Raw genomic sequence first — 22,049 nt, 5'->3', positions numbered from 1 at the left:
TCACAGGGAGGCCTCCAGACCCCCTGCCAGGACTCGGGAGCACATCCCGGCACAGGGCGGGCCGTGGAGAGTGCGGGAGGATTAGCTGCGTACAGGATGATCTGCTGGGCAATGTGCCCCAGGGAGGTCGGTGAGTCAGACCTCCCCGGAGGCACACGGACAAGACCTAAACTCTACCCAGGGTGAATGGAAGCCTGGCCGCACCTTCCTGGACAGCCCTAGGGCCGCAAATACAGGAGGTGACGAAACCAGGAGGGCGGAGGTGGCACGGCAGGCAGGAAGGCTGAGAAGTTCAAGGCGGGGGAGGAGACGGAGGGGGACGTGGCGGGGGGGGAGGGCAGTGGACTGCAGGTGATGTCAAGTTGTCCTTCACACTCATCACCTTGGGGTGTTAGGGCAGCGCAGAGGGTCAGAGCTGTGAGCTTTATCTGTTGGTTTGTTCACCAAGTGATTTACTCAACAGTGATTCATATTCATACGTAGAGCTCCACGTTCACATACGGAGTTCTATGTGAACGAGGGGGCCATATAAATACCTGCGGAATACACACACGTGTATATGCCATTGTGTATCCTGCCCTGCATCTTGTTAGAAGCTGGAGGTGCACAAAAGGACTGATTTCAAGAAGCCTTCTGAGGAAACACCCACAGCGACAGCCCCTATGCTCATCATCCGCAGGGATGGAGAGAGGGTGAGCAGCCAGCAGGGGATCAGGGAGCTTTCTTGCCCAAGGTCACCCTGGCGGTGGGCTTTGCAAGCGCAAAGGAGCTAGCAGAGAAGTGAAGGAACAGTGTTCCAGGCAGCAGGAAGAGCACTTATGTGCGTCTGGAGGCTTTCAATGGCACAAGTGGGAAAACCAGGTGGTTTCGTTTTACTAGGAGGAAAAAAAAAAGTAGCAGACACTGAGGCTAGACCACAGGGGCTATCAAGGGAGTCAGAACTCGATCCTGAGACAGCGGCGACCTTTAGAGAAGGAGGGGAGTTTGGAAGACAAGGTGGGAGCAAGGGGACTCTCTGGTTTCCTGGCCCAGGGGCTGGACGGACAGGTGTGTGATATGTGCTCCTCCTACTCCACCTTCAGGAACACGTTTCCAGGAAAGATGACGAGAACTTGAATCCTGTGGACGGCTAGGGTGCGGGAAGCATATAATCAGATCTGCGCTGTAACAAGTGTGTCTGGCGGCAGGATGGAGAACGCACCAGAAAGCCGCCGGGAAAACCCTCCCTCAAGCAAAGGCCTGGATGGCTGAGTGAAGCGGGGATGGTGATGGGAAGGAGGGGAGGCAGCAGGGAGACCTGGGTGGGAATATGCAGGGGTGGGGGCACTGGGGACACTGAGGTTGGGGGAGGTCTTTTGAAGGACACCTTAAGTCTGGACTTACAGCCTCCAGACGTGTGAGATGGCAAATTTCTGTTGCTTTAACCCCCAAGTTAGTGGTAATTTCTGACGGCTTCCCCCTAGAGCTGACATCTCTCTGTCATATGTAGATGTCAGTAGGATGATGGTCCACACTGCCGTCTTCCAGCAGACTGACCTTCAATGTTCTCACAAAAGCACCAGGCAGGAGCAGCAGTGAGGACAGTAGCAGGCATCCTGTGCTGACAAAGCCCCCAGCCCTGAGCTAGGGGCTGACATTTGTTGGTTCCAAGAATCCCCCCTGCACAGGTCTGCCAAGATGTATTTCCTCCCCATTGCTGGCACGAGAAAACTGATGCCCAAGGGGCTGAGCCCCTCTCTCGCCTTTCACAGTCCAGGTTGCAAACCTGGTTTTCAAAAATTCCAACCCATGTATACTTCTCCCCACCAACATGTGCCCCAGCCATCTTGACACTGTGTATTGCCTAAGACGTTGTGCATTTGGATTGCTGTCATGTTCGTAAAAAAAAAAAAAACAAACAAACACAAAAAAACAAAAACGACAAAAAAAAACCCAAAACTTGCTCAACAATATAGATCAAGCCATAAAAAAAAAAGAAAGAAAAGAAAAGAAAAGAAAGGAAGAAAAGGAAAGGAAGAGAAAGAAAAGAAAAAGAAGAAAAATACAGATCGAGTCATATTAGCTTTATTTACTCTCTCAACTGATTAGATTCAGGAGGCTCGGGGCTCCCTGGCTGAGCTAATCGAATGGAATCAAATTGAAAGGACCTCTAAATGAGAGTCACTCATCAACTTGACAATGCGTGGATATGGCATTTCAGTTAAGGAATGGTGTCTTACCTTTCCCCTAAGCCAGGAAGACAGGGGCCGTGACTGACAACACAAGGATCCTGGCCCCATGCTTCTGGTATTAAGTGTTCCCGTCAGAGACAGAAGAATGGAAACTTCTGTTGTATTTGTATTCCTTTCCTGGGGCTTCTGGAACAAATTACCACAAACCAGGGGGCTGAAAAGAGATTTTCATCTCTCACGGTTCTGGAAGCCGGAAGTTGGAAATCCAGCTGTCCCCAGGACCGTGCTCTCAGTGAAGGCTCTAGGGAGGATCCTTCCTTGCCCCTTCTGGACTCTTGTGGTTGCTGGCAAACCTTGACGTTCCCTAGCTCGTGGGTACATCCCTCTGGATGTGAGCCCCGGTTGTCACATGGCATTCTCTGCGTGTCCACATTTCCCTCTGCTTATAAGGACAGCAGTCCCTGGTTTTGGGGCCCAATGTCACCCACCATGACTTCATCCGAACTTGATTACATTAGTAAATATCTTTTTTCCAAATGAGATCACATTCATCGGTCCAGGTAGACATGACTTTTGGGGTGACAGTCAACCCAGTACCACGCTGTATAATGTTTTAAAGCGCTAAGCCTAAGTTTACTTGCTTTATACTGGCCTTCTAATTACCCTTCTACTTTCTACCAGTGTCACAAGAGAATTGCACTGTTGCCCATCAAAAATCTCTTCAGATGCCTTCAAGGAAGGCAGAGCCCCGGGTGGGAGCTGGGAGTGTGTTCTCCCTCACACGTGGAAGGCTCGGGGCTCACTGAGGAGAAGCTACGTATTCTCACATTCCAGCATGTCTTGTTACGTGTTCTCTGCGTCCCCCCCCCCCCACTGTTGCTGGCTCAGTCCTAAATGTGCTTCATTTTGCTCCAGAGCATTTCCTGAATCTCCTGACTACCTGCCAAACCTACCTTTTTTGTCATCACAAGACAAAATTAAGCCTATGGTAGATTTTGTGTCACAGAAATTGAACATATTCCTCCCTGCATCTGAATGGGACTTTGCTGTTAAATATTTCATATCAACATAGAATAAATCTAATGTACATTTCATGCATGTCCATATTTAATATAAATTTATACATTATACGTTCATAGCAAATAAGACTAGAGACCTTATAAATATTGTTTTTGTATTTTTTTCTAAGTGTCTAAACTCCCCATAGCTGGGGGAAAAAAAAAACTCCCTATGGTAGAGAAAAATCTGTTTGAAATTAGAAATTTTCCAAAGAGTCACATTTCCACAGTAGTGATCCTTTTTTGAAGTGATAGACCCCGCGGGGAATACAGGTTAATGGTTTAACCATTAAACAATGTACATCACACACCAGCAAGTTTGAAACTTAGACGCAATCAACCAACCAAATATAACAGCCACAACTTTATGAGGTAGAGAGCATGGATGGGATTTCTTATTATAAGAGAATTTTTTTCCCCTTTTAAACAGAAGCTCAAAAAAACGAATTCCTCCTTCTGTCTGGGAATTACTTTGCTGATTATGTCTCTGCCTGAAGCATCAGTTATATACTCAATCCACTGAGCCACCCAGGCGCCCCTAAGATTTTGTTTTAATGTGTATTTGTTTTTGAGGGAAACAGAGACCAAGCACGAGCAGGGGAGGGTCAGAGAGAGAGGGAGAGGGAGACACAGAATCGGAAACAGGCTCCAGGCTCTGAGCCATCAGCCCAGAGCCTGACGCGGGGCTCGAACCCACGGGCCGCGAGATCGTGACCTGGCTGAAGTCGGACGCTTAACCGACTGCGCCACCCAGGCGCCCCAGGAAAGCATTAGTTTTATCTCCAATTAAGTTCAGTTGAATGCTCTTTTCTTTCCTATTCATGAATTACTGAAACTTATGAAATTTCTTCAAAGCATATTTCAGCTACCCACAATACAAATATTATTTTCTATAGATTTTGGATTTTAAGTTTCTATTTTCTCTTTTACTCTACACTTAACACTTGGGAATTGGTTTTATTTTACTTTTCAGGAGTTTTGTAAACTTTGTTACTGATTTCTCATTTTATTGTTTGTGAAGATGGTACTGGTTATTATATCTACTCTCTGGAATCTTCTGTGTGTGTGTGTGTGTGTGTGTGTGTGTGCATCTAAGTGTGAGAATCTTTTGTTTTGAATAGGTGGATAAATGTATCTCATTCACATTCATTGCTGTGACATACGTCAGCTATTTCTATATGTATATATTTTTTATTTTTGAGTTTTTGCTTCTAAAATTTTTTCATTTTATATATATATACACACACACACACATACATATATATATACATATATATGTATATGTATGTTGAGTTTTGATAGTAGCAATAAAAAGGAAGGAGGTTCTGGAGGTATTTTCAGTAAAAAAAATTTTAAAAAGCTGACATTGTGCCCTTCTACTAATCAAAAAGAGCTAGAGACTAAGACTCAAACAGATTTAAGAAAACTTTAGAAACTATCTGGAAAGAACGCTAATTTGCATTTCTCTTTTGTGCTTGATATTCTATTTATTTTTTAACTATTTTTTAATGTTTTTTTAAGTTTGACAGAGAGAGAGAGAGAGAGAGAGAGAGAGAGAGAGAGAGAGAGCGCACAAGCAGGGGAGAGGCAGAGAGAGAGGGAGACACAGAATCCAAAGCAGGTTCCAGGCTCTGAGCTGTCAGCACAGAGCCCGATGCAGGGCTTGAACCCACAAACCGTGAGATCATGACCTGAGCCGAAGTTGGATTCTTAACCAACTGAGCCACCCAGGCACCCCTTGATATTCTATTTAAAGGAAGGTTAAAATAACGGTGAAACTCTGAAGAAGACAGGAGTCACACTGGCTTTTGCTCTTGACAATAATTTGCAAAGATTTCAGAAAGAAATCATTTTTAAGAGAATCTTCAAATTCTTAGGAATAAACTTCATGTTTAAGGAGAAAAAGTTTGGAAATTTTGTTTTAAGTTGCTCATCACTAGGGGCACCTGGGTGGCTCAGTCGGTTGAGTATCCGACTTCAGCTCAATTCCTGATCTCACAGTTCGTGTGTTCGAGCCCCTTGTCGGGCTCTGTGCTGACAGCTCAGAGCCTGGAGCCTGCTTCAGATTCTGTACCTCCCTCTCTCTTTTCCCCTCCCCATTCATACTCTGTCTCTCTCAAAAATAAAATAAAAACATTAAAAATTAAAAAAAAATAAATTTAAGTTGCTTATCACTATATCAAGATGGGCGTCATTGGCTTTTGAAGGAAACACTATTACTTTCTACCAGAGACAATTTGAAACATGCTACATTAAGAAATTCTGTACAAAAACTGTCTTTGACAGAACTGTTGTGTGACAGAATTGTTTCTTCTATCATGATGGCTCATCAACTGCTTTTGCTTTATCAGAGTCACACTCCTTTACCATCAAATTATTCTGCCTAAATTCTTTTAAATTAAAATTCCCTAACCATAAAATTCATTTAGCATATCATTATGTTTTGCTGAACCCACTGCATTTAATTAACTTTTTATTTCCATTTTTTTTAGGCAGGTAAAAAAAATAGAAGAAATGAATCTGAAGGACCATGCATTTAAGCTCACATATTTTTACAATCTTCCATTCTTACAGAAAACTTTTTCGGTAAGTTTCACCTTAACAGCTAAAAAAAATTAACATTTCAGATACTCTTCTAGCTTGTGGATTGAAAATATTTAGTATGATCTTTGACACTGAATATGCATTTTAAAATGTTTACTGAAGGAGAAGTAGCTTTTATGTCATGAAAACGGCAACCAGCCCACTGCTAACAATAATTCATGGCATCCCAGGGCAGGCGGCTTGATTTCTCTGGAATAATCTTTCTCTACAGTAAGAGTTTCAGGCAATGGTTTCTGAGGTCTCTAATGGGTTGTGGAAGGGGAACAAATGATGACACCCTATAATGTGCTTTATTTGCCATAAGGATTATCTTGGGAGAAGCTCTGAAAACCCAGTGGAAGTTGCCCTTCGTAAAAGAAATTTACATGTATCAGGGGAATCTCCATACCCTCTCAGTGGTAGCAGGAACACAAGCATGACTCTAACTTTCTAGAAACTGTTATCAGCAGAGAAGACAAATAGTATCAACAGACAATAAGTAGCAAGTGGGTGGAGAGATTGTTTCAGAGATATCTCAAGTTAAAAAAACATTCTCCATTAGTGCCATTTACCATTTGTATTATGATAATGGTGACTAACATTAAAATGGCAAGTTTATGATGTAGGCATGCATCATTCCAAAACCTGGCTAGCATTCAATGTGAAGTTATAGTTAAAATTTTAGCTTATTTATTATTGTTTTTATTTTGAAAGAGGGATAGAGAGCAAGCAGGGAACAGGCAGAAAAAGGAGACAGAATATCCCAAGGAGGCTCCATGCTGTCAGCACAGAGCCCAATGTGGGGCTCAAACCCATGAACTGTGAGATCATGACCTGGGCCAAACTCAAGAGTTGGGACGCTTAACCGACTAAGCCACCCAGGTGCCCCTATAGTTAAAATTTTAATAGCTAGAATCCAAAATGTTATGGGTTTCCAATATGCAGTCATGGAAAAAAGGGGAAAACAGACAACTTAGTTTAAAAAAATCATCTATTTTATTCTTCTCTAAGTTATTGATTATAAGAGGTCAAGCAAAAGTCTCTGGACATATCCCCAAGTCCAGAGATGGGAAGGGATTCAGACCCCTCAGAAATTATTGAAATTTATTTGCTGGAATGATTCTCTAGTGTATAAAGAAAGATAAAAAGCTTCTGCACAGTGAAGGAAACCACAAAACTACAAGGCAACTGACGGAACGGGAGAAGATATTTGCAAATATCTGACATTATCAGATAAAGGGTTAGTATCCAAAATGTATAAAGAACTTACAAAACTCAACCCCCCCCCAAACAAATAATCTAGTGAAGAAATAGAAGACATGAATAGATACTTTTCCAAAGAAGACATCCAGATGGCCAACAGAGACATGACAAGATGCTCAACATCACTCATCATCAGGGAAATACAAATCAAAACCACAATGAGATACCACCTCACACCTGTCAGAATGGTTAACAACTCAGGAAACAAGAGATGTTGGTGGGGATGTAGATAAAGGGGAACCCTTTTGCACTGTTGGTAGGAATGCAAACTGGTGCAGCTGCTCTGGAAAACAGTATGGAGGTTCCTCAAAAAATTAAAAATAGACCTACCCTATGACCCAGCAATAGCACTGCTAGGAATTTATCCAAAGGATACAAAAATGCTGATTCTAAGGGGCACAGGCACCCCAATGTTTATGGCAATGCTATCAACAGTAGTCAAAGTATGGAAAAAGCCCAAATGCCCGAAAGAGCCCATCGAATGATGAATGGATAAAGAAGATGTGGTATATATACACAATGGAATATTACTTGGCAGTGAAAAAGAACGAAATCTTGCCATTTGCAACAATGTGGATGGAACGAGAGGATATTTTGCTAAGTGAGGTAAGTCAGTCAGAGAAAGACAGATGTATGATTTTACTCATACGTGGAATTTGAGAAACTCAACAGATGAACATAGGAGAAAGGAAGGAAAACCGAGATAAAACAGAGGGAGGCATACAATAAGAGACTCTTAAATACAGAGAATGAACTGAGGGTTGGTAGAGGAGACGTGGGTGCAGGGATGGGTTAAATGGGTGATGGGCATTAAGAGGACACTTGTGGGGATGAGCACTGGGTGTCATATGTAAGCAATGAATCACTGGGTTCTACTCCTGAAACCAAGACTACACTGTATGTTAACTAACTTAAGTCACAAAAAAAAAAAAAAAAAGAGAGATTTTAAAATGTGAATACCATGATTTTCTTCTTCAAGACAAGGGTCAAGATGTGGTAGGGGGGTGTATGCCGTGGGTGTGCTCGTGTTATGGAATATGCTTGGGCCTCCCTGGATCCTAAGAAGAAACAAAAAAGCAAGTCTAACAAGTGTTAGACTAGAGAAAGAAGGTGTATGATTAGTAGGGAAAAGAGTCACCACACACAATTTAAAGAAATCCCAAAGAAAATAACTTGTAGTGATTCTTGACAGAAAGGATAAAAATACTGAGATGTTTTAAGGTTTGTTCATATAGGTTATCAAAAAAATGTTTTCTTTCATGAAATGTGGTTTTCTAACCAGGACACATTCATAATTTAAGATCAATTCCAGGCTTTGCTTCATTTAAAAAATTAATTGAAAAGAAATAGGTCTCAAAAGAGAGTTGCGTGTGAGCTGTAAATCTCAGAACTGGTAGACTGTATAACTTGGAGTTTAGCAGCATCACTCTCACAGGCAGGTTCTCAATGATTTTTAACTTGCCCAAAGCATACACATCTCTAAGTGTCTAGAGCATTTATTCTGAGCACACTGAAGAACTATAAAAGGTAACATTAGACTGGTGTCATCAAAACATGACGAACTGAGGGCATAGAGCACGTTACACTTCTGAGATAAAATGAAACAATGGGCATTGCAACATTGAAAGGGCAGCTTCCACATTAAGTTGAAAAATGCATAATTAAAAAAAAATTTTTAATGTTTATTTAGTTTTGAGAGAGAGAGAGGCAGAGTGCAAGCAGGGGAGGAACAGAGAGAGAGGGAGACACAGAATCCAAAGCGGGATCCAGACTCCGAGGCGTCAGCACAGAGCCCGACGCGGGGCTTGAACTCACGGATCGTGAGTTCAGACCTGAGCTTAACCAACTTAACCAACTGAAGTTGGGTGCTTAACCAACTGAGAAACCCAGGTGCCCCTGGTTGAGTTTTTAAATACAGCAGAAACTCAGTTTGAAAACCAAAGCACATCTGATTTATAATAATGAGACTCTCATCAGAGAGACAAGCATTTGTGGGTTTTAAGGAGTCAGCTTCAAGAAAAGCAAAGCCTTTTTCCTTTTTTTTTTTTTTTTTTAATACCAAGAGCAGAGTTTATGGAAAGATTGTTGACGGTATCAGAATTGTATTTCCTACGAAAAGAAGTAGGTGTTTGACCTTAAAGGACTAAAGTAATCTTCCTAGAATGTGCGGTCCTTGGGTATTTGGTTGACGTCCCTACTGGTCTTCCCATCATCCGGCCACACAATTTACAGATATGCCCACACATGTCTTTGGTCCTTCCTCAGCATGCTTGCCTCCTAAATCCATTTATAACTTCATTCTCACTTCCAGATCCATATTTCAACCTACCAACAAGGTGTCTCTACTCGCTGGCCAACAGATGTCTCACGTTCCTTGTATCCTACATCTGACACTCCTTCACTGCCAGCCCCTGCATCATACATACATGCCAACCCTCTTCTGTTCCCTACTTGGGTCAGACTCAGGGAAGGAGGCATTCCTTTAGTCTTCTGATAACCTCTGGCCTTAATCATGGACTTGTAAGTCATTCTATCACATTCATTACCCTCCAAACTTGAACAGTCTCCAAGTCCTGTTAATCAGACCTAAACGTGTACGGATGCATGTATTTTCAGAGTTTGCACGGGATGTCTCTCTCTGTCCTCTGGTGCCCATGCACACAGGGCACTTGTAGTTGCGTCCTCTCCGCTGTCCAGCCTAGCCAGGTCGTCTGCCTCGCTCTACCGCATCCTCCAGACTGTCTATAAAACAGCCATTCTAGAGTGCAAATATGACTGCAATTCTCTGGTTTACCGTTCTTCAACTGTTGCCGACTGTCAATAAAGATCAAGTCCACGTGGATTTTTATGGCACAGCCTATGTTTCACGAACTGGCCTATCAAACTACCCTTCTAGTTTGCCGTGCGCCTGCCTGTATGTTTTGTGCCACAGACACACATAATTATCGCTAAGTTTCTAGCGGTAGAGAAATGCCCATGAGTAATGTAGCTATGCCTCCTGCCACCTTAAAAACCATTTCCCTGGCCAGCTATTTATATTTAAGGCTTGGCTCCAATCCATTAAAAAAAATGGTTTTAATGTTTGGTTTTGAGAGAGAGAGAGAGAGAGAGAGAGAGAGAGAGCGAGCACGCATGAATAGGTGAGGGGCAAAGAGAGGGAGACACAGCATCCGAAGCAGGCTCCAGGCTCTGAGCTGTCAGCACAGAGCCCGACACAGGACTCAAACCCACGAACCATGAGATCATGACCTGAGCCAAAGTCAGACGCTCAACCAACTGAGCCACTCAGGCGCCCCTCAAAACCATTTCTGAGGTAAACTTGTCTGTGACTATGTATCCCCACATGTCTTCTCTTCACCTTAAACATATGTGCATGGAGCGCAATGATCGTTTTGGTTTTATTTGTTTTCATATGAGTCACCTCACAGAAGACTATGGTGGGGTTATATGGAGGAGGACCTTTCACTTTTCATATTACTTTTATTTTGTGTGTGCCAAGCACAATGCCTACTATTTTCTGAGAGAATAAAAAGGGATGTTGCATTCACATATTATCTGGGTTTTTGTCTCTCACTCTGAACTAACATCAGATCCAAAAAAAGTGACCTCAAGCTCTGTCTTACTGGTAATGGACATATCTTTAATCACTGAAGTTATTTTTGTCAATGAAAGCTAGCACTCTGTATTCGCACCTCTTCTGGTCTTACATCAGGTCAAGACACCCGATGCGATAAACAAGCCATTTGGAAGATTTCCTGTGGCTTCTGCGGGTCCAAGGATTCCAAACGTGACAGTGGGGAACTCACGTTGAATCTGCACCTAGACTTAGTAAGTGGGTCACGGTGGTCAAGTCATCAGTGATGAAGACCCAGGAGCTTTAAGAGACCTGGGTTTCCAAAACATCACTAACGATGACAAGGGGCTACCCTATTTCCTGAGAGCTGCACATAAAAGGGATTTCGAGAGGTTCAAACGCATTCATTGCTTCTCAGCTTCTGTGTGGAAAGGAAATCACCGGCACGCACTGTTTGTTCATCTTCTCAGATGTCTTCTTGTGATGAGGTCATGGCCTGCAGACAATGCTCTACCCAACATTGCGTAACAAAGAAGGCCAGGGAAGCAACTGCTCGTTCAGAATGAGAAACCACAGTGTCTACGTGAAGAGTGCCATCATCACCAAATTCAGAGTCCCGGCATGTTTGCTTTGGCTTCCTCTGGTTCCCCCAACACAGTAGAAGGAGAGGTAATTAAAGGTAACAAATGCCTGCACAAATCTAGCTGTGATGACTTCAATAAATAGGTGAGGATAATCAAGCCTGGACAGAGAACTCGCTTTCCAAGTCTGGAATTTGTGATGAGAAGTTCCTCTCATCACTACCCAACGCATATTCATTTTTCATGACTCTCAAGTTTACAAGACAATTGCTTCTTGACGCCATTTCCTGCCCATACTAACAGTGGAGAAATCACGATAGCATTCACATAGGGAAAAAAAGAGTACAGTTAATAAGGTACGGAGTAATTATCCAGCTATGAGAAGCAGTGTGTAAATGTTTAGGTTGGCAAAATTCCAGAGAACTATGATTTGGCCGCCGAAATAATTCTATCCTAACAGTTTAAGCATATGTACAAGGTGGTGGGGGGCATCTTTCTGTTTACTTTTGCTTTAACCACCTTCTGAGAAAAATACATTAAGTGATAGTTTAAAACACACCCCTGCCCTTGAATCTCTGGTGCAGGAGACTGCGTAAATTATATTGGCCACTCTGATCATGGCGCGTGACCGCACTGGTCCAGGTAGAGATCCTCTGTCCTTCACGATGTGCTCCCTTTCACCTGTATCCCCTTCCTGTCTCATCGGCAACTATGTAACATGTGCCCTATGAGCTATTTGCTCATCGCCTTTTATGAAATATTTTCATAGTGTTTCACGTTTATGTAAACAACATTTATCTATATCCCTTTCTACGTGCACATTTTCACACCACGCTGTGCTTTTACATTCTGTCCATTTTGCTATGTTATTTACTTCTCTATTGCTGCGTAACCAACTACCACAAATTTAGAGACTTAAAACAATAATCCCAACCTCTCTGCTCCATGTGCCCAGCCAGAGGGTGGTAGCTCCTTTTCTGAAATTGGAACCTTTAGGTTACTATTCTGCATTTTCAGCTCTGCCCTGAATTCCACCATCACAAGGAACCAGATTCGACCAACAACCTCAGGGAGCTTAGAAGTAGATCCTGCCCTAGCCACCCTTCCAGACGAGATCAGAGCACCAGCTGAAGCCATGTGAGACCCTAGCAGAGGACTCGGCTAAGTCACGCCCACGCTCTGGCCCCATGGGAACTGCAAGACCGCAAATGTGTTTTATGCTGTTCCGTCTGTTACACAATGATAGGTAACTCATGCAATTCCCAATAATGGCTCGAGCCTCCTCACCAAGTTAACCCTCTGCTCCCGAGATAATCTGGTGGATCAAAAGCAAAGAGGTACACAGCTTCCCTTGTTCTTTGCTGCTTCCTGAAACCCCAAGCTCCATGATACAAAAGCAGAATCCTCCTGGCCTTGATATCAACCTTTACAACCCTAGGTTCACAAAGTCGAACTATTCTGACTCAAATCCTTGATCGAAACCAGTGACCCTGAGCAACCCACTGCCATCGTCTACGCAGTGATTATGATAGAACCCATCCCATGTTTATACAGAGAAGATGAAATGAGGTCATTCATGAACATATGCAAGGCATCATCACCCAGAACTTACCAAGTACTCACAAAACATTAGCCAGAGAATTACTGCTGCTGAGTGAAATTTAATGATAGACTTGTATGCTACAGAGATTACTAGGTTCTTAGTGGATGGATGGAAAAGGCAAAATGAATAATTAATACCAATTAGCAGAGATCCCTGAAGGAAAATGAAGGAACCTCTCAAGCCATTCCATGTTTGGACACAAAGGGTGCCTGGACTTTTTGTTTCCTCTTGACTTCTTGATTTCAGATTCATTTGAATATTCGGTGTCCTCATGTTTAATATTAGATATCTACACCATCGAGCCTCATCAACCAGAAGGAACACTCTCCTGCAGGCCAGAAGGAGAGGGGCCCCTTACACAGAGACACAAATTTCACTTTGAACCCTATCAGCCCCTTCATGCCACTCCAGCAGAGAAGGTTTATCTTGTTGCCAAAGTTTAAAACTGAAAACACATCATCTGTAAGCAGGAATATGGCTAACTGAAATTCCTCCCTGAGTCATGCAAATTTACAGCGGTGTTTATTCACATAAAAGGGGCTGCGTACGTCACCCTTTTGAGCAGAATAACTGTGGACAGGAATGACCATCTTTTCTCTTTCTCAAATCCTGGAGGCAAGAAGCACCTTTCCTCTTTTCCAACAGTGGCCACTTCTCATTATCCTGATTTCTGGGTCTGACTAGCTCACCCTGCGCTTGCAACAAACACACATTTTCATGAGGTGCCCATTCTCTAATCTCTCCAGGGGTCATGCCTGAAGGCCTTCTCCCTCCAATAAAACCACAGTGCAGTCTTTTCTAATAGGCACTTTCAAACAGGACAATAAATGTCTGACACAACAAGACTGACCTTGTCACAAAGTATGATGACGGCAGAAACTTACAAAGGTGATTTTCCATTTTGGAATTTATGAGGAACAGCACGGGAGGGAAACGAGCCTTTTCCATGGTGCAGCACACTACAAAGATGGGAGGTGTGGACAGATCCGAGGGTAAACAGAGCAGGGTATTCTCCTACAGAGTGATAATGGCATCATGTAGGGAATAGATAACTACGATTTGGGCCCCATCGAGTTTTGGAAATAAAGGTTTGCTGGAACACAGGCACACCTGTTGTGTATTGTTTTTACAAATTATGTATCTCTGGGTGACTACGTGCTCAGACAGCAGAGTTGGGTGGCTAAATAGAGACTGTACAGACAGAACTAGACCCTGTCCCCGGCCTTAGTGGTGCTCTCCAAACAACGGCTATTTTTCCATCCCTTAGGCAGATAATTTAAAAAAAGCAAATTAGGAGAACTATACACCAATTTCCCTGATGAACATGGATGTAAAAATCCTCAACGAGATATTAGCCAACCGGATCCAACAATACATTAAAAAAATTATTCACCACAACCAAGTGGGATTTATACCTGGGATGCAGGGCTGGTTCAATATCCACAAAACAACGTGATGCATCACATCAATAAAAGAAAGGACAAGAACCATATGATCCTCTCAATAGATGCTGAGAAAGCATTTGACAAAATACAGCATCCTTTCTTGACAAAAACCCGCAAGAAAGTAGGGATAGAAGGAGCACACCTGGAGATGATAAAAGCCATATATGAGTGACCCAATGCTAATATCATCCTCCATGGGGAAAAACTGACAGCTTTCGCCCTAAGGTCAGGAACAAGACAAGGATGTCCACTCTCACCACTGTTATTCAACATAGTACTGGAAGTCTTAGCCTCTGCAATCAGACAACACAAAGAAATAAAAGGCATCCAAATCGGCCAGGAGGTCAAACTTTGACTCTTTGCAGATGGCATGATAGTCTATATGGAAAACCCAAAAGATTCCACCAAAAAACTGCTAAAATTGGTTCATGAATTCAGCAAAGTTGCAGGATATAAAATCAGTGCACAGAAACTAGTTCCTATACACCAACAATGAAGCGACAGAGAAATCAAGAAATCGATCCCATTTACAGTTGCACAAAAAAACATAAAATACCTAGGAATAAATCTAACCAAAGAGGTGAAAAATCTATACACTGAAAACTATAGAAAGCTTATGAAAGAAATTGAAGAAGACACAAAAAAATGGAAAAAGATCCCATGCTCCTGGATAGGAAGAACAAATATTGTTAAAATGTCGATACTACCCAAAGCAATCCTAAAATTTGTATGGAACCAGAAAAGACCCCAAATAGCCAAAGCAATATTGAAAAAGAAAACCAAAGCAGGAGGCATCACAATCCCAGACTTCAAGCTGTACTACAAAGCTGTAATCATCAAGACAGTATGGTACTGGCACAAGAACAGACACTCAGATCAATGGAACAGAATAGAAAACCCAGAAATGCACCCACAAACGTATAGCCAACTAATCTTTGACAAAGCAGGAAAGAATATCCAATGGAATAAAGACAGTCTCTTCAGCAAGTGGTGCTGGGAAAACTGGACAGCGACATGCAGAAGAATGAACCTGGACCACTTTCCTACACCGTACACAAAAATAAACTCAAAATGGATGAAAGACCTAAACGTAAGACAGGAAGCCATCAAAATCCTCGAGGAGAAAGCCGGCAAAACCTCTTTGATCTTGGCCACAGCAACTTCTTACTCAACATGTCTCCGGAGGCGAGGGAAACAAAAGCAAAAATAAACTACTGGGACCTCATCAAAATAAAAAGCTTCTGGGGGTGCCTGGGTGGCTCAGTCAGTTAGGTGTCTGACTTTGGCTCAGGTCATGATCTCATGGTTTGTGAGTTCGAGCCCTGCATTGGGCTCTGTGCTGAGAGCTCGCAGCCTGGAGCCTGCTTCGAATTCTGTGTCTCCCTCTCTCTCTCTGCTCCTCCTCCGCTCATACTCTGTCTCTCTCTCACCTTCAAAAATAAATAAAAACATTAAAAAAAATTAAAATTCTGCACAGCAAAGGAAACAATCAGCAAAAGTAAAAGGCAACTGACAGAATGGGAGAAGATATTTGCAAATGACATATCAGATATAGGGTTAGTATCCAAAATCTACAAAGAACTTATCAAACGCAATACTCAAAAAACAAACAATCCAGTGAAGAAATAGGCAAAAGACATGAATAGACACTTCTCCAAAGAAGACATCCAGATGGCCAACCAACACATGAAAAAATGCTCCACATTACTCATCATCAGGGAAATACAAATCAAAACCACAATGAGATACCACCTCACACCTGTCAGAATGGCTAACATGAACAACTCAGGCAACAACAGGTGTTGGCGAGGATGCGGAGAAAGAGGATCTCTTTTGCATTGTTGGTGGGAATGCAAGCTGGTGTAGTCACTGTGGAAAACAGTATGGAGGTTCTTCAAAAAACTAAAAATAGAACTACCCTACGACGTAGCAATTGCACTACTAGGCATTTATCCATGGGATACAGGTGTGCTGTTTCGAAGGGACACAGGCACCCCCATGTTTATAGCAGCACTATCGACAATAGCCCAAGTATGGAAAGAGCCCAAATGTCCATCGATGGATGAATGGATAAAGAAGATGTTGTCTATATATACAATGGAGTATTACTCTGCAATCAAAAAGAACGGAATCTTGCCATTTGCAACTATGTGGATGAAACTGGAGGGTATTATGCTAAGTGAAATGAGTCAGAGAAAGACCAAAATCATATGACTTCACTCACATGAGGACTTTAAGAGACAAAACAGATGAACATAAGGGAAGGGAAACAAAAATAATACAAAAACAGGGAGGGGGACAAAACAAGAGACTCTTAAATATGGAGAAGAGAGGGTTACTGAAGGGGTTGTGGGAGGAGGGATGGGCTAAATGGGTAAAGGGCATTAAGGAATCTACTCCTGAAATCATTGTCTCACTATATGGTAACTAATTTGGATGTAAGTTTTAAAAAATAAAAAATAAAATAAACAAAACAAAACAAATTATGTTTCTGTACCTTTCATAGTGGGTGTTATTTCAGAGAAAAGGAAACATAGGAAGAGACGCCCCTGGTCAGTGTGCTTCTGTAGCTGACAAGTACTTATTTTCTATAGAATATTTACTAAATGAAGGCCTAGCTGAGAATTTCCCAGTATTTTGTTTAATATATTATTAAACCGTCAGGATAGATATAAATATATATATATATAAAGCATTAAACCATCAGGATAGATGTACGTTAAAGTTTCTGATAATTTTTTGGAGAAAAAGTTATTTCAAACAGGATCCCAAAGTAAAAAAGTCGGATAACTATTTATCTTTAGGTGAACCAGATCCTGAGAATGGGATCAGGGTCAGACTATCCTGAGTTTAAACCATGACTTTAAATAATAAAGTACAACTGAAGTAGAATAGAGGTTGCCGTGTCAGAAGAAGGGAACGTTGAAATGTAAAAATTAGGAAACCACTATAAAATAAATGGGAAAGAAAGAAATCCTGCTAACTCTGTGTCAGGCATCAGATATGACTTTTATGTTTTTCACTGTGGGGCCACAGAAGCTGGGGCGAGCCACCGGTCCCTTTAAAAACAGCTCTGTGCAAAATCAATGGCATGGCAACTCTAACCCACTTGGGCTCTTTATTGGTTCTCCCGTGTGACCGTGTCTCAGCGGGGACACCCCGAAGGCGACCCTGTCATTGGCACACCTCCTACCCGTGTCTCCAAGCCACCTCTCGCCTGCTGGACTGAATGCAGCTGTTCATCCCTACCTGGTGTGTGTCCGGTCCCCCCTGCCGTGTCGCCCGCTACGTCTGGTCCCACCTGCACACCTCTGGTGACACGCATTTGCATGACCTTCGTGTTTGTGGCAAGTGAAAGGGCACTTCTCCAGCACCTCCATTCAAACGCTCAAAGAGCTCTATGAAGAAGTGCCAGGGCTGAGGACACAGAGTGTATTCAGAGTGTCTGGCCGGTGAAAATGCAGAGGTCTAGAGTTCCCTTTCCAATGAGATGCTGGTCTGAGGCTGCTGGCTGGGGAGTCGGGGAGTCAATGTGGGGGATTCTCTCAAGCTTGGCACTACCCCTGCCCCAGGAGGGAGCCAACATGACCCCCCGGGCAGGTGACGCCATCTCTGTCCCGCTGGAGGAACTCCAGATGGACAAAACAAATGTCCTTCTATTAACTATCCATTTGGATGATTGAGTTGCAACAAAGAGGTGGCTATGTGAGCAAGGCCAGACGTATCGATCAGGAACCCCACTTCTCGTGTGAAAGATCCCAGTGTTTGCACTTACCAGAACGTGTCTGAATGAGCACGTCGAGGATGAAGACATTAATCTTGGCTTTGGTCTTGCATATGTAAAATTGCTCTAGGAATGAATAGGCTGGGCTGTTTGTGTGCCAGGCCCTTCAAACGGGATGAAGACACAAAACATCATTGTTGGCTACACACAGGAGGGGCCCAGCTTGCGAAACTTTCCAAAGATGAGGGGAAGAGAACTCTGCCGATGCCAGGATACCTGAAAAATAGCAAAAGGAAAAAGACTTAGCAGCAGTTTACGCGTATTCGGTTTTCGGTTAAGGACCAAGATCTGTGCAAGAGTCTTTTCCTTCAAATGGAAGTTTACCTCTTTAAATGGTCCCTTGGAAGAAGACTTCTCGATCAGCAGAGAATCTGCTGACGGGAACCATTTGCAATTTGGAGGCAACACCCTTCGCCAGAAATATTGAAGAAGTAAAAACCAAAGTAACGGTAACACATACACACACACCCCAACCGCTGCTCGTTAAAAAATGAGAAACTTCAACGAAACGTAGATGACCCATTTATCCCATCAACAATCAAGCTTGGCAGGTTGCTAATTAGAACAACATAAAGCAGGTTCTGTCTCATCCAACGTTTACATTTAAGAGTATGTTCAAGCTGCAGGGATTCGATTCTACAAAATGCACTGGCAAGTGGCTCTGTCTGAGCATGGCCTCTCCCATGCCCAATCTTAGGCAAATCTGGTTTGATTTATGAGGACTCTGAAGAGACCACATTCAGGGCCCGCCAAGTGTTTCCCTCTGTTGTATGTCGCACAGAACTTGCTGCTCTGGGGCGACCTCACTCACAATCCCGGGAGGCATTCTCCACTGTTGAGGTGGGTGACAGCAATTTGGCTGTTCTGTGTGTGCTCCCTTTCTTTTCTCTTTTCCATCAGAAAAAGGAGAATCACTTTTTACTCAGAACTAAAATGTCTTTTTCCCTAAAGAAAATGTCTGTATCCCTTCCGCCTGTCCATAACAATTATATCTCCTTAAAATTACACTTTTTCTGGCCTTTCTTTACTTCCAGAAATACCAAACACATAGACGTTAATATGAAATAAATAATCAAGACACAGAAACACATGCAAGTCATCTTCCTATGATTCATCTTATTCCAGGAGAAATTCTCCAACGAGATTCAGAGGCTCCTTTGTGAACATGGGTCTCCATTAGGAAAGGTTTACTTTTCCACCCTCTGACAAAGCTTCCTAATTCAAAAACTGATTCCCTGGGATGAAGTTTCATGGGAGGTTTCGACAAGAATCAGTTTATGAAACACAGTTCAGGTGTTATAAGCTGTTGTTGCAACCAAGAGGCCAAGAAGCAAATAAGAGTGATTTCTCCACTGGGACAATGGGACGGATAAGACGATGTATGATAATTATGCAAACAGTGCACAGGGACTCAGCAACAGCCACACTACAGTGTTGTGTTTCTTGGACCTTGGACACTTCGCCGCGTTCACACAGAGGAACTTCTATGTCAGAGAACCATTTCACGCTGTAAGGAGAGGAGTTCTGTTTTAAAGAACCACATGTACGACAGGAGCCCTGCGTGAAGTGATAATACCTGTATGTAGCTACGGTCTTGAACTCATCTCTCCTCTCCTCTTGCAGCAGGGAGATGTGAGCAATGAACCATAGTCAACCCATTCTGTTCTTGGGAGCCTTTCAAGCCACCAAAAAAATAAGCTTCTTTGTCCCAAAGTAAACAAGTAATCCTATGCACAGAAGAAAACTGCACACTGTTGCGTATCAACAAACTTAATAATCAGAGTCAGATTAACAAACAAAACAAAAGAAAACACCTAAGGACACACAGGGGAAAAAGAATCCAAATGGTACATCTGGGACCAGAGGACTACAAAGAAAGATGCAGATTCCATTCTGTGATGGGTTTGGGGGTCCCTGCGGACTCAGGAAAGCTCTCTCCAAATCTGTCTCTGACAATATGCCTAGAATTTCATGCTCGGGTGTCCATGCATGGGGATCGGAGTCTTTCACTGCACTGTTCTCTTGGAGGTAGTTCTGCCACTATTGGGACACAGTGGCTTCTGATAGAAGCAGTAGAGAATGTGAGTGTCCTCTGTGTAGAAGTTTAAAGGCTGTTGTGCAAACAACAGATTCCTGGTGGTTCTCAGGCGGTGGGTACTGTTCAGGAGATCTTTTGTCTACAAATCTAGTACTGGGAGACCTGAGGCTGGGGACAACCAGAGGCAGCCACCGTCAAAGAGATCATGGAGTGGCCGAGAGAAGCCAGCTTCTTGATGACATGCTGGCCACCAGGAGAATGTACGGAACCAGAGTTCCGAGATCAGACACGGCAAAGCTCATGACTTTCCCTATGCCTTGAAGAGGTGTTTCTATTCTTCTTCTTCTTTTTTTTTAATGTTTATTTCTGAGTCAGAGAGAGACAGAGCATGAGTGGGGGAGGGGCAGAGAGAGAGGGAGACACAGAATCCAAAGCAGGCTCCAGGCTATGAGCTGTCAGCACAGAGCCCGACGCGGGGCTCAAACTCACAAACCGTGAGATCATGACCTGAGCTGAAGTCGGACGCTTAACTGACTGAGCCACCCAGGCACCCCACAATCCTTTGGGTTTTTTTTAAAAATTTTTTTTCAACGTTTATTTATTTTTGGGACAGAGAGAGACAGAGCATGAACGGGGGAGGGGCAGAGAGAGAGGGAGACACAGAATCGGAAACAGGCTCCAGGCTCTGAGCCATCAGCCCAGAGCCTGACGCGGGGCTCGAACTCACGGACTGCGAGATCGTGACCTGGCTGAAGTTGGACGCTTAACCGACTGCGCCACCCAGGCGCCCCCTTGGGTTTTTAATAAACAAGCAAATGTTCTACAGTGTTGCTGAGTTTCGTGCACATGCATGCTTTTCTTCCTTTTTCAAGGAAGTATGATGCCTCTAGCTTTGCTCTTTTTGAAGATTGCTGAGGCTATTTGTATTTGTTGCACTTTTGTTTTAGGGTTTTTCTCTCTGTAAAGTAAATACCATTGGAATTTTGATAGAAATTCCATTGAATCTATAGATTGCTTTTGAACTATGAACAGTTTAACAGTATTAACATTCCAGTTCAGGAACCTGGAATATCTTTCCATTTATTTATGTGTGCAATGTCTTTCATTAATATCTCAGTTTTCACTGTTTGCTATTTACAATATGGGTTAAATTTCTTTTTGTAAATCTTTTTTATTTAATACTTTTAAAAGTTTAATATTTTTTTTAATGTTCATTTATTTTTGAGAGAGAGAGTATGCGAGCAGGGGAGGGACAGAGAGAGAGGGAGACACAGAATCCAAAGCAGGCTCCAGGCTCTGAGCTGTCAGCACAGAGCCCAATGTGGGGCCAGGACCCATGAACCGTAAGATCATGACCTGAGCTGAAGTCGGTCGCTCAACGGACTGAGCCACCCAGGCGCCCCAAGGTGTTTCTACTTCTACATCCTGGCTACTTTGGGATGGAATCCTCATTTATTTTGCATGACAAACAGGAACATCTTTGTTTCCGTTGAAAAAGACTCACCTAATATGTTAGATTCAAAAAGGAATTTACTTTGTTGGGGCATAGTTGGATTTTATTACCCTAATTAAGAATTTATTAGCTTTGTGAACTCCAATGCTTCAAGGTGGCATACTGTAGGCTTTTAAAAACTGGATTTTAAAATTCATAGTGAAGTCAGTTGGCCCAATTAATTAAATGAGAGTGAAAAAATATTTTTGTTAATGCACAGTTAAATGCCTTTACCCAAAGCCTGACATAAAAAATAGTCTTTGGCAACATGCCCATGTCACTGTAGCAGGAAGCTGAATGGGACTGAGGGCAGTAGTCAGTACTCCCGCATTCACTAGAAGGACACATTCTTCCATTACTGACAATAAAGACGGCAGACCCGGTGACAACTTCCCAATCATCCACCCCTAAGCCATAAAAAAGGAAACTGGAAATTCAAGGGAATTTGGTTACAACA

The 22,049-nt window shown here is 42.9% G+C and overlaps 1 long non-coding RNA gene across 4 annotated transcripts in view; it reads right to left on the bottom strand.

The window, feature by feature from the left end:
* The window catches only part of LOC102899438, a 561,352-nt gene that overhangs the window by 232,533 nt on the left and 306,770 nt on the right, over positions 1 to 22,049 (bottom strand). For all 4 annotated transcript variants that reach the window (XR_006593108.1, XR_006593109.1, XR_006593107.1 and 1 more), the window contains exon 5: positions 18,054 to 18,278. This is a non-coding gene — a long non-coding RNA (uncharacterized LOC102899438). The remainder of the gene's footprint in view (positions 1 to 18,053; positions 18,279 to 22,049) is intronic.

The sequence above is a fragment of the Felis catus genome, chromosome X (genome assembly GCF_018350175.1).
Source record: "Felis catus isolate Fca126 chromosome X, F.catus_Fca126_mat1.0, whole genome shotgun sequence".
NCBI classification, from domain to species: domain Eukaryota; kingdom Metazoa; phylum Chordata; class Mammalia; order Carnivora; family Felidae; genus Felis; species Felis catus.
The sequence above is the reverse complement of the archived record's forward strand: the minus strand, read 5'-3'. Positions and strand labels throughout refer to the sequence as shown.